The sequence below is a fragment of the Heterocephalus glaber genome, unplaced genomic scaffold, assembly GCF_053883595.1.
Source record: "Heterocephalus glaber isolate CG9 unplaced genomic scaffold, H.glaber_assembly_v1.0 deba00000071, whole genome shotgun sequence".
In the NCBI taxonomy this organism is placed as follows: Eukaryota; Metazoa; Chordata; class Mammalia; order Rodentia; family Bathyergidae; genus Heterocephalus; species Heterocephalus glaber.
Genome location: NW_028258137.1, coordinates 35,312,807 through 35,325,303, shown reverse-complemented (window position 1 = coordinate 35,325,303; position 12,497 = coordinate 35,312,807). Strand labels below are relative to the sequence as shown.

The following is a 12,497-nucleotide window of genomic DNA, read 5'->3' as shown; positions in this document are numbered from 1 at the left end:
AGTAGAAGGTAAATATCTAAAAAGATTAGTCGTTTTTAACTTCCTAATCCCACTTAGCTCCACAAAGCTATTTGTTTTAATAATTTGGTATGTATTCTAGACTTTTTTCTGTGCTTAACATATATAGACATAACTTCTCAGGGTCTTCTCAAGCATAAATGGGGTCATCCAGTAGTAGTCTGCAACTCTCACATCATATGACCAAGAGATTTTTCCATGCCCGTACACATACAGTTCTGTTTTGTTCTGATTTTTGCTTGCAAGTTGCTTTAATAAATTAACACATCAGATGCTGCTAGACTTAAACTAATGAACTCCTAGGAAAGGTCCACTGTTATTTAGCTTACCTCGAATAGGGGGTTTAGAAAGTACTGTTATTTGATGGCACTTTTCTTCTGAAGCAGGCTTACTGAGAAAAACATTCTCCCTGGTTTTACATGTTTTTAGGTGACTTTTCATGAGTTGCTCTGACAAGTGTCACATCTTTTGATCCTTTTTGCTAGGAGATAAATTTTATAAACAGGGTCATCTGAATCAGCAAGCACCCTGTTACTTTTACTGTGTTTTACTTCTGTTTTTTAGAAAACATTGCCCTTGGAAAACATAGTAGAAAAAATCAGTTATGTTGACTACTTGCCACCTGCCCATCAAAACTCAGTCTTTTAATCTTAATACCTCTCAATCACATGTAGCAGTGAGAAAACTTGATTATCTGGCTAGGTACAATAGCACACACCTGTAATCCCAGGTACTAGGGAGGCCAAGTCAGGATTGCAAGTTCTGTTTCATAACAAAACAATAAACAGTAAAAATAAAAAGATATGAGGGCATAGCTCATTGGGAAAGTGCTCGCCAAGCATGCATGGGGCCCTGGGTGCAATGCCCACTAAGGGAGGGAGGAGGAAGGGAGGACATTATCTGTCTCCTGTGGTGAGTAGAGAGAGCGTAGTGCAACAATAGTTACTTGGTGCAGAGGAAGCTGCCTCTGGTGTTAGAGAGAGGATGAAAGCTAGCAGTGGGGCATTCCAGACAGCACTGTCTTTCAGGGAGCACAGCAGTATTAAGCTTTCATTATGTGATTGTAGCTGCAAGTCTATGAGGAGATGTTCTAGATTTACCACATTAGCTTAAGAATACAACTTCTTTGACTTTTAGGACCATTTCACCCTTTTAGTAAAATACCTTAAATTTCTTGCTAAGAAAACGAGTTGAAACCCAAACTAGCAATATGAAAGAATCCATTTGAAAAGTAGTGTGCGTGTGTGTGCATGCGTGCTCATGTATGCATGCACGTGTGGTTGCGTTTGGAGAATTTTTTAAAATTAACTTGACAATTTATAACTTTTTAAAGTAACCGACTCCTACTTGAAAACATGGGCTTACAATTCTGTCATACATCTAAAGCACAGATATGAAGACAAAAATCGCTTTAACATTTAATCCCAACATCAAAATCAAAGGAGAGCTTTTTAAAAGTATAAAGTAGGGCCGGGGATTTAGCTCAGTGGTTCCGCCCCCTGCTTTGCAAGCTCAAGGTCCCAAGTTCAATCCCCACTACCCCCCCCAAAAGTATAAAGTGGCCTATTAAACGGTGTATCAATTTTCGGAAGTTATTGCTCAACTTAGGTTGCAAACCACTGTACTTATATCACTCAGTGGGCAGCTTCAGGAAGGCAGCTTTGCATGAACACTCTTGAAAACAGTCCTCAGGTGGATTGCGCCATACATCCTTGTTTTTAAAATCCAATTCAAAGAAACTGCTTTCACATACCAGCCTTAAGTACTTGAGACATCTCAGGAAGACGGGAGGTGAGGAGGTGGTGACCCAGGACACACCTGTCAGGATGTAGGTGTGACAGGCGGGGCACAGGGCTGAGCTGGAGGGGTGCTGGGGAGTTGGGCTGGGCTCTGGCAAGAAAGTGAAAAGCGGTGTCCCAGGGCAGGGCATGAGTTTAGTCGCAGCTCAAAGCCAAATCATTTTAAAGGTTACCCCCCCACCCCCACCCCCACCCGACCCACTTCCTCTACTTTCCCCTCTTCCTGAGGTAGCCACTTCCAACATTTGGTGGGGTTGGGGTGTTTACCTCCATGTCTCTAAATAGTACATCTTACTGCCACTTCTTGAGTTTTAGTTCTTGAAATTCCACACTTTCCACCTCTTCCCCAAACACCTGTGCCCAGCTTCCTGAGTTACATTTTGTTTACCACAATACTCAGTAAGTACATTATAACTAAGTGCTGTTCTTAACTGTGTGATTAAAAAAAAATCATTGCTGCTTTTTCCTCCTTTTTTTGAGGAAGGGTAGTGCTGAGGACTGAACCCAGGGCCTTGCTTATGCTAAAGAGGAGCTCTACCACTGAGCTATGACCCGCCCCATTTCTTTTGCTGAAGTTTTTTTTTCCTGGTTGTTTTTTTTGTTTTAGTGTTCCATTCTGTTTACTAATTCACCTTCATCTTAAGTCACTTTCTCATCACTGAGACACCATACCGGACATCCACAGCTTAAAAGAGGAGAGGTTTATTTGGGCTCATGTTTTTTCAGATGTTTCAGTCCTTAGCAGCTCCAAGGCAGGAAGGGTATGGTGGAAGGGCCAAGGAGGAGGGAAGCTGCTCACATCATCAAAACCAGAAAGCAGAGAAGGGAGGAGCTGGGGAGGGAGATGTACCCTTTCAGGTCAGCCCCAGTGACTCATGTCTTCCGACCAGGCCCCACTTCCCAACAGCACACTCATAGCACCCCCATGATTCAGTCACCTTCCAAAAGCCCTGCCTCTGAGAGCATGAGAGTTTGGAGGGTTCATTCTTGATCTAAACCATAATAGCCCTAAACTCTGTCAGCATTCAGAGCCCCTGCAGGTGCTGAGAGGCGCCTCTCCTGAAGCGTCTGCCTGGTGCAGGTGCAGGGCATCATCCTGACTCGCTCTCCACCTTCATCACCTGTAGCGCACCTCTTCTCCGCATTGTTTCCCTCTGTCTTGATAAACTTTCCCCTTTCATCAGTGCACATCCCCCAGTAGCTTCCTGGAAAAGCACAGGCTGTAAATGTGTTCTCCATTTGTGTTCAACTGATAGTTTGGCTGGATATCAAATTCTAGGCGAAAAAACATTTTTCCTTTGGAATTTGAAAGCATTGCTCCATCACTCAGTGTCTTTGGGCTAAGTCTAATGCTAGTTTGCACCTTTTCTGTCTTTTAAACTTCTAAGATCTTCTCTTTGTTCCCAGTGTTCTGAAATGTTACTATTATGGAAATCCGGTGGGTCTGTTTTCATCTATTATACTGAGCACTTGGTGTTTTGGGTGCAATCTAGTGATGCATCTTTCATTGACTGGGAAATCTTGAATTTTTTTTTTTGTTAAATTCTTTTGTTGGTACATTGTAGGTGTACAACACAATTACATTTCTCATTGGGAATTGTACCTGTACATAATGCATCTTGGTTCTTACTTTTTCCCCATTCCTAGCCCTCCCTTCACCCCCTCCACCCTTTCCTATTTATAAAGACTTTATTTCCATTTTTTCCATTTCTCATCATATTTTTCCTTTCCCTTCTTTCCTTTCCCCTGCCCCTCCCACTACCCCTACCCCTTTGGACATTTTCTTCCTATTTTGCATTATCGATTATTCATTCTACTCACTGGTACATTTTAGGTATACAATATAATGACATCATTGGAAATTGCACCTTTACATAGTCTCTCTCGGTTATTTTTCACCCTTGCCCAGCCCTCCCTTCAATCCCTCCATTCCTCCCTATTTACAAAGATTTTGTTCCTATTTTTCCATTTTCTCATATTAATCCCATTCCCTTCTATCCTTTTCCCTAGCCCTCCCACTTCCTTCCCCTTCGCTTGAATTCTTACTTAGGCATCACTTCTGTATTCTCAGAAATTCCACAGTAATTCAGATAGTGGGTCTCCTGGATAGAGGTTAATTTTCTTATCTTTTCTTGACCATTTTCTCTGACTTTTTATTCAATTTTTATCTTCCAACCCTCCTGGGAAGTTTTTTTTTTTTCTATCATATTTTTCCTTTCCAAGTTCTTTATTCCCAGATGTTCCTTGTTAAAAACTAGTATCCTGGGCCATGGATTTAGCTCAGTGATTCTGCCACCTGCCTTGTAAGCACAAGGACCCGAGTTTGATCCCTGGTCCAAAAAGAAACCAACAACAGCGCCAGGGGTTTAGCTTAGTGGTTTTGCCGCCTGCTGCGCAAGCACAAGGATCTGAGTTCGATCCCCCGGTACCAAAAAAAAAAAGAAAGAAAGAAACCAACAACAAGAAGACTAGTATCCTATTTTCTTTTATGGTTGTTTTTGGAGTCTCTGAGAATGTTGATACTCTTCTGTTATCTGGTTTTCATCTGCCTGCATACTCTCTAACCCAAAATAAGAGAAAAAAGGCAACAGAGGTTTTTCTCAGATTTCTGGTGATTCTGAGTTGCACCCACTCAAGTGTTGGGGTGTGCTCCATGAGTCAATGTGGCCATGTGAGTGTGGAAGTTTGGCACCCCTAACTGCTTCTTAGATTTTTCAGCCTATCATCCCCACTTTCTGAGGTGCCTAGCATTCCAAGCAGAGTCTCCAGAGCTGCCCAGTGTAGCTGGAATTGCTTCTTCCTTTTCCCAGCTGCATCTAGAGGACTCAGTTTCCTGTGTTGCTGAATCAGGAACACCAAGCCACATGCCTTCCACCAATGGCTGTTACTTTCTTTCATTGTCTCCATTCTGTGGGCCTTGAAAACTCTTTATTGCCATTTCATTGAGTGTGAGGAGTCAGCAAGTGTAGATCATAGGTTCAAGACACCATATTTCCTGGGTAGTTTCCCAACATAAAACTCAACTGTCAAGAGAGAAGGGTGTAGGGGCCGGGGATTTAGCTCAGTGGTTCCAGCACCTGCCTCCCAAGCGCAAGGTCCCAAGTTCGATCCCCAGTACCCAAAAAATAATAAAAAAGAGAGAAGGGTGTAGAAAGAGTACTTCCAAGTCTTTAGAGTCAGCTGTCTGAGTTGCACAGAGGAGTGGATGGGAGGAAACTGTCAATTCTTAACTTTGGATTGTTTCATTTTCTCCTGTGAGGTATATAACTCCATTTGATTAAAAACTCTGAATCATATTGTGAGTGCTCAGTGGGCACCTGTCACCTAGTGAGCACAGATGAGAGAGGGAGGGAAAGGAGGAGGCCACTTCCTCTTTGTGGGTTTGCAGCTGGGACCACCAAGTGAGAAGGTGACCAAGTTCCATGTGATTATGTGTGAGGAGACTGAAATGGGTCTACAAGGTTGGATGCCAGGCTCAGGACACTTCTGTGCTGTCCTGCTTGACTGTGGCCCCTTTGACTGATAGAGGAAAGGATTGAATTGGCTGCAATAATGATTTTTTTTTTTAACTTCTGTGGTAATGACTGTTGTAGGTTTCAAAATCATCTTCCCTACAGGGTCCCCAATCTGTTCCTACCTCAGAAACTGACTCAGACAACAAATGCCAAGTGTTCCGGGGTCTCCCATGGTACAGGCCAGAGTCTTTAATCAAATGTGTTCTTGAGTTTTTTAACACAGAAGATAATTCATGTCCCGAGCACAGCAGGCCTGGACATCTGGAGAAGTCCTCACCTGGGCAGAGACATGCAACTCTGGCTGCAGTGTGGATAAACTCCACCAAGCATACCCCTCCATTCCAAGGTTATGGGAAGATTTTCTTGGGTTTTCAAACACAAAAATATAATTTTTAAAAAGTATGGACATGACCCACATCACAAAAACAGAGCAAGCCCAAATAGCCTAATGATATACTTCAAGGTCTTAGCAAAACTGGAACAATCCAAGCTAGTACAAGCAAAATACAAGTACTAACAAAGCTAGTAGAAGGAAGGCAGTTATAATGATCACAGCAGAAATCAATGGAATTAAGACTAAAAAAAATAAAGAATCAATGAATCGAAGAGCTGGTTTTTCAAAAGAATAAACAAAATAGACAAACTCATAGCCAATCTTAACAAAATAAGAAAAGGAAAGACCCAAACCAATGCAATTAGAAATGAAAAGGGTAAAAGGGCCATCACAATGGCCACTCTTGAGTTCCAGAAGCTTTTTAGCAACTACTTCACAAACTTGTACACTAATAAATTGGAGAAGTCAGATGAATGTATTTCTAGATACATCTGAGTAGCCAAAACTGAACCTAGAAGATATAAAAACTCCAAACAATCTAATAACAGACAATGAAATTGAATCAGTAAAAAAACTACCAACTAAGAAAAGCCAGGGGCAGATGGATTCACTGTTGAATTGTACAAGAACTTAGGGAAAATCTAATGCCAACATTACTCAGCTCCTTAATGAAACTGAGATTCATTCCAGGGATGCCAGGATGGTTCACTATACACAAATCAATAAATATAATTCATCACATAATCAGAAGCAAGGTCAAAAATCACATGATCATTTCAATAGATGCAGAAAAAAGTCTGACAAAAGCAAACATGCATTCATGATAAAGATACTGAAGAAAATAGGTATAACAAGACCTATCTCAATCTGATGAAAGCCATTTATTATTTTTTTGGTACCAGGGATCAAACTCAGGACCTCAAGATTTCGAGGCAGGCGGAGGAACCACTGAGCTAAATCCCCAGCCCTTGATGAAAGCCATTTATGACAAACCTACTGGCAACATTACATTAAATGGGGAAAATTGAAAGCTTTCCCTCTAAATTCAGAAACAAGAAAAGGATGTCCACCATCACCACTCCTGTTCAATACAGTATTAGAAACATTAGCCAGAGCAATCAGGCAATAAAAAGAAATAAAAGGGATATGCATAGGAAAGGAAGAGTCATATTATCATTATTTGCAGATGACATGATCCTCTACATAGAAGGCCCAAAAAATTCCACCAAAAGACACCTAGAATAACCAAATTCAGCAATGTAGCAGGATACAAAATCAACACACAAAAATCAATGGTATTCCTGTACATAAATAATGAATTCACTGAGAAAGAAATTAGGAGAGCAATGCAATTTACAGTAGCATCAAAAAAAGTTAAGTACTTAGGAATTAACCAAGGAAGTGAAAGACTCCTACAATGAAAACTACAGTACCCTGAGAAAGTAGATCGAAGAGGACATCATAAAATGCAAAGACATCCCTTGTTCCTGGGTACGAAGAACCAATACAGTGAAAATGGCCATACTTCCAAAACTGCTATATAGATTCAATACAATCCCAATTGAAATTCCAATAGCATATTTCACATAACTAGAGAAAACAATCCAAAAATTCATTTGGAACCAGAAGAGACCCAGAAATAACAAAACCAACATGGGACGCGTCATCTCAGATTTGAAGTTATGTTGCAAAGCTACAGTGATTTAAAAAAAAAACAAAAACCATGGTACTGGAACAGACATGTAGATCAATGGAACAGAATAGAGAACGCAAAAACAACCCCAACCATTTCAACTATTTGATCTTTGACAAAGTGCCCCAAAAACACACTGAAGGACAGCCTCTTTTTTTTTTTTTTTCGGTCAGCATAAATTTCCTTTATTTTTGCATTTATGGTAGGATTTTGTTTTGAGGTTTTCCTTACCAAGTGAGTATAAAGTTTTCAAATCATTTAAGATGAAAATGGACATGTGGAAATTAACTTAAAATTAACTTTCTTCTTCTGTAAAGTCTACCTCTTCATCTTCATCTTCTTCTGCATGTTGATCCTTTCTTAATCAACAGGTAGATACCTGTCCTGTTCCAGATACACCCTTAGCTGACAGTGATCTCTGAAGAAGTGACTTTGAATTTGCTTTTACAATATCTAAACGAGATGGATAATCTAGTGGATACAGAGAATTTCAGAAAACCTCTAAATCTTCATCCTCATCAATCTTTTGTATATTTTGGTAGGCAGCAGTGTAGACCTCTAAAGCTTTGCCATGAAATAACATTTCAATTGTGATAAATTCTGAAAATATATTCCTGATATCCTTTATTTTCTGCTTTTCAAAATTGTCAATAATTTCCTCCAGATGACGAATTGTTTGGGTAACATCTGTTGAAGCTATGTGTAATTTGGCTTCTGCCTGTGAAATTACATGTCAATCAGATGGGTTTTGTTGCCAGGTTCTTTCTGAGTTAACTGCTTAGCTTCCCTATTCCTTGCTGTTAACACTGCTTTGAGATCATCTTGTTTCAGTTTTACAATTGCTCCATAAGCTTTCAAAGGTTCAACCACTTTGGCTTCAAGTCTTTCAACCTCTTTTTGTCGGTAATCCTGAAGTTTGGCAAACTCATCAGTGAAATTTTTCAGGCCTTGCTTTAAATTTGGGGTCTCTGTAGAGGCATACATGTTAATTTCATTCACCAGGAGGTCTTCTTTGTCTCAGTCTGGCAGTTTTCTGCACATAAGCAGCAAAGATTTGGCACAGCTCCCCAAAATGCTTCTCCACATTTGTGACAGCATCTTGCAGTTGTTTGGTTTGAGCATCCCGGCTTTCCAGGGTGCACCTTAACATCTTGCCTTGCAAATGGCCAGGAGCAAGGGGCTGGAGCCCAATGACTGGAGCTCCCAGGTGCCCCATGTGCGCTAGGATAGCCTCTTTAACAAAATGGTGCTGGGAAAACTGGCTGCCCCCAGGCAGAAGATTGAATCTAGACCCACATATCTCACTATGTACTGAACTAAAATCAAAATGGGTCAAAGATCTAAATGTTAAAACAGAAACAATCTGCTGAAACATAAAATAGATAACTCTTGAAGTCAGAGGCATAGCCAAGGACTTTCTGAACAGAACCATGTTGCTTAGGAAATAGTACCAAGAATCAACAAATGGGATATCAAATTAAAAAGCTTCCACACAGCAAAAGTAACAACCAACAAAGTGAAGAGACAACCTACAAGAAATAGAAAAAAAATTTTTGATAGCTAGTCCTTAGAGAATACGTAGAATATATACATAACTCAAAAAATAGACACCCCAAAATAAAAGATCTGATCAAAAATAGCTAACTGGGCCAGGGATTTGGCTCAGTGGTGCCCGCACCTGCTTTGAAAGAACTAGGTCCTGAGCCCCGCTACAAAAAAAAAAAAAAAATGGCTAACTGAAATGAATAAACCCTTCTTAGAAGAAATACAAACGGCCAATAAATACATGAAGAAATGTTGAACACTGTAGGTCATTAGAGGAATACAAATTAACACTGAGATTCCATCTTACTCCAGAAAGAATGGCCATCATCAAGAAATCAGATAACAACAAATGTTGGAGAGGCTGAAGGGAGGGGCAGAACCCTTCTACAGATTGGTGGGAATGTAAACTAGTACAATCACTATGGAAATTGGTATGAAGATTCCTCCAAAAACTAAAATTAGAAATTCCATTTGATGCAGCTATTTCCCTTCTAGGTTTCTTCCAAGGAGTTAAAGATATCATATTACAGTGATACATGCATAGCCATCTTTATATCAACACAATTCAGAATAACTACATCTTGAAAGCAGCCTATATGTCCATCAGCAGACAAATGGATAAAGAATGTGGTATTTACACACAATGGAGTACTACTCTACCATAAAGGATAAACTTGAGTCACTTTTAGGAAAAATGGATGCACCTTGAGACCATAGTGTTACGTGAAGTAAATCAGATGCACAGGTATAAGTATTGCATGGTTTTTCTTCTACAAGAAACCCCAAATATAAAAAAAGAGCAAAATAAAAGATAGATGATAGAAAGTAGGGAGAGATCTTTTTCAAATGGAAAGGGGATCAGGAGATGGAGGGGGGAAAGTAGGGGGTGAAAAAAGAATTAAAATGTGTTATGTACATGTACCAATCCCTCACAAGGAATGTAATCATTATGTAATAAACATATATTGCCGTGGATGTAGTTCAGCAGCACAGTGCCTCTCTGGCAAATGTGAGGTCCTGAGTTCAATCCCTAGTACAAAAAAAAAAGCCATGCATTAAAAAAATTTTTAAAACATAATAGGAAATAGGGAGCTAAGATCTTTTGCAAAAGGGAAGGAGACTAAGATATGAAGAGGGGAGGGAAAGAACTAAGATATGTACATGGTCTCCACAACAAATATAATCATGTACTGCAAACTTCTACTAATAAAAACAAAAATAAAAGTATGGGCACGAGTTGGTATCTAACAGTTCTTCAAACAATCCAACTGAGAGAACTGAGAGGGCCATTCTTTTCCTTTCCGATTTGAGGTACAATCCTTAACTCTTGAGGGCTGCAGGAACCAGCCTATTATCTCAAACCTGACCAAGGGGCAACGAGGATGAAAAATAAAGAGACACAGAAACATCTTAAAATCCAGGGGGCCAGGGAGCTCACATCTCTCTTTGACATAGAGCCCCGAGTGACTGGCGAACCTTGGCTTTATTTGCTCAGACATGGGCACGAGCAATTAAGAGTTCCATAGGATTCATCTGTCTCCCACCCTCCATGGTACTTCTCCAGGTAAATAACTTAACCTCAGGTGCTTTTACTTTCCCCTGCAGCGTGTTAGCACGTTTGCACACCCTCTTTCTTCTCAGTGCTCGCTGAGGAGGCCAATTAGGCCTTATTTTTCCCATCTGATCTTCCATAGAGGGGCTGCTAAACAATGCACATTCCCATACCCTGCCCCAGGAGAGGAATCCAGCCCTTCTGGGAGACCAGTGTTATTATAGACAGATGAGTTAAGTAGAAATATTATAGGCAGTCAGATAGGGCTTGGTCCTCGAGAGGGCTAGGACAAAGGTGAAATACACTGCAGCTGTGACTGGTGACATATCGGTTGGAGACCAGGCCTCAAGATAAAGACAAGATGACTAGACCTAATACTTTCTCAAAGAACAAACACTGGACCTAATGAAGTCTAGATAGACATCAACCACCCTGGTGGGTGACCAGAGACCTCTGGACCCACCAGTTCCTAGGAGAATCTTTGTTCTTTCCATCCACGCTTGTCATGGACTTGTTTCCAAATTGGACCACCATTACCTAAGTGACTATACTTGTAACCTTATTGGATGATCATGGCTGTGGCACACATCTTGCCCACACGGGTTTCACTCAATAAAACTCCTCTGTAAAGCAGGGTTCCCGGCTACCTACTCAGGTCCCCTCCTGCCCCTCAGGAGCCTATCAATAAATACCTCCCTACTCTTAACCTCCTTTGTTCCCCAAATCTATTCTTCGATTTTTAGAGAACAAGAGCTTGGCATATCACACAGCTGACAGGCTGGAGATATAATATTTCATCTCCAGTATTATTTTCTGTGTCTCAGGCTGGTCTGAGGACCTGCATCCCATAGAGGTGGGCACACCCAGCTCTGCAGAGTCAGGGGCTCAGAGTGAGGGGTGGGGGGTGGGAGGGACTCTGCCCCTGGCCACAATTTGAGCATCACTGACTGAGGACTGAATGCTCCATGAGGCAACTGTCACTAAGATGTCCACAGCAGAAGTGGGATGATGTTGGCTCTTGTCAGCTAGTGCCTGTACTGATGCAAACAGCATGTTTAACACTTTCTCCAGCTTGGTTTTCCTGTCTGCTGTCACAGGTCAGTGTGAAGATGACAGAATGGGAAGTCACAGTACTGCTCCCTGTCTTACCTGAAAAGGGCCAAGGGCTCACCATGTGACCATGGTAGTGATCCTCATTTCCTTGCCAGGAGGCCTGGGCTGCTCAGGAAAATCCCTGGAGGCTGCTGTGACCTTGCTCAGGCTCCCAGTGGAGAGGCAGACAGGTAGTGGAACAGCTCCAGCCCAGAAAGCCAAGTGTCACCATGCCCTATGCCCAGAGGCTGTGGGAACCCAGAGGAGGTGCCTGGGAGTCTGGGGAAGCTGGGAGGGCTTGCTGCAGACAGGAAGCTAAGCCTCAGCTGGGACTTCCTATTGGCCACCTGGAATGGAAGTCGGATTTCCACCATCCAGCATTCTACCCGTTTGATTCCTTAGCAGGGTCTCAAAGTGGATGGGCTCTGGGCTGGACTGCAGGCTCACCTGGGCAGCAGGACCATGGCACACCAGGGTCTTTTCTCTCCAACTAAGCTGAGGTCCTTGGTCTCAGGTTCCACCAGAGGGGCCCCAGGGCACCAAGGTTCCTGCAGCCTGCTCATCACAGGATCATACATGTGCTGGTTAAATTGCAGATTCCCAGGCCCTTCCTGAGGCCATCTTCTAACAATTGAATGAGCCAAAAATAGTCCAGGTTCTTGTGCACTGCAAGGAAAGAACTGCCAAGCATAAACCTCCTTATTCATTGAAGATCACAGGAAGGTAGCAGGCAGAAGGGTAAAGGGAAAAAGGAAGAGGAAACTTCGATGAGCACTAACGCAACTCAGGCTTTCTGTATTTAAAGGGTCAGACAGCTCTAACTCCAGGTGCCTCCCATTCCGTCTCTCACTGATGTTGGAACTAATGGTCTGCCGCCGTGGGCATCATGACCTCCTACGTTTAAACTGGATAATCACCAGGGCGGGGCGGTGCCCACAGCTGAATGAAG

The 12,497-nt window shown here is 41.9% G+C and overlaps 1 pseudogene across 1 annotated transcript; it reads right to left on the bottom strand.

Moving 5' to 3' along the window:
- Window positions 1-2,018: 2,018 nt before the first annotated feature.
- On the bottom strand, window positions 2,019-12,437 carry LOC147830690 (CBY1-interacting BAR domain-containing protein 1 pseudogene; annotated as a pseudogene). Its single transcript, XR_015449450.1, has 3 exons — window positions 11,996-12,437; window positions 11,606-11,895; window positions 2,019-9,934 (listed from the first exon to the last, which is right to left on the bottom strand). The product of XR_015449450.1 is annotated as a CBY1-interacting BAR domain-containing protein 1 pseudogene (transcript).
- Window positions 12,438-12,497: the final 60 nt, after the last annotated feature.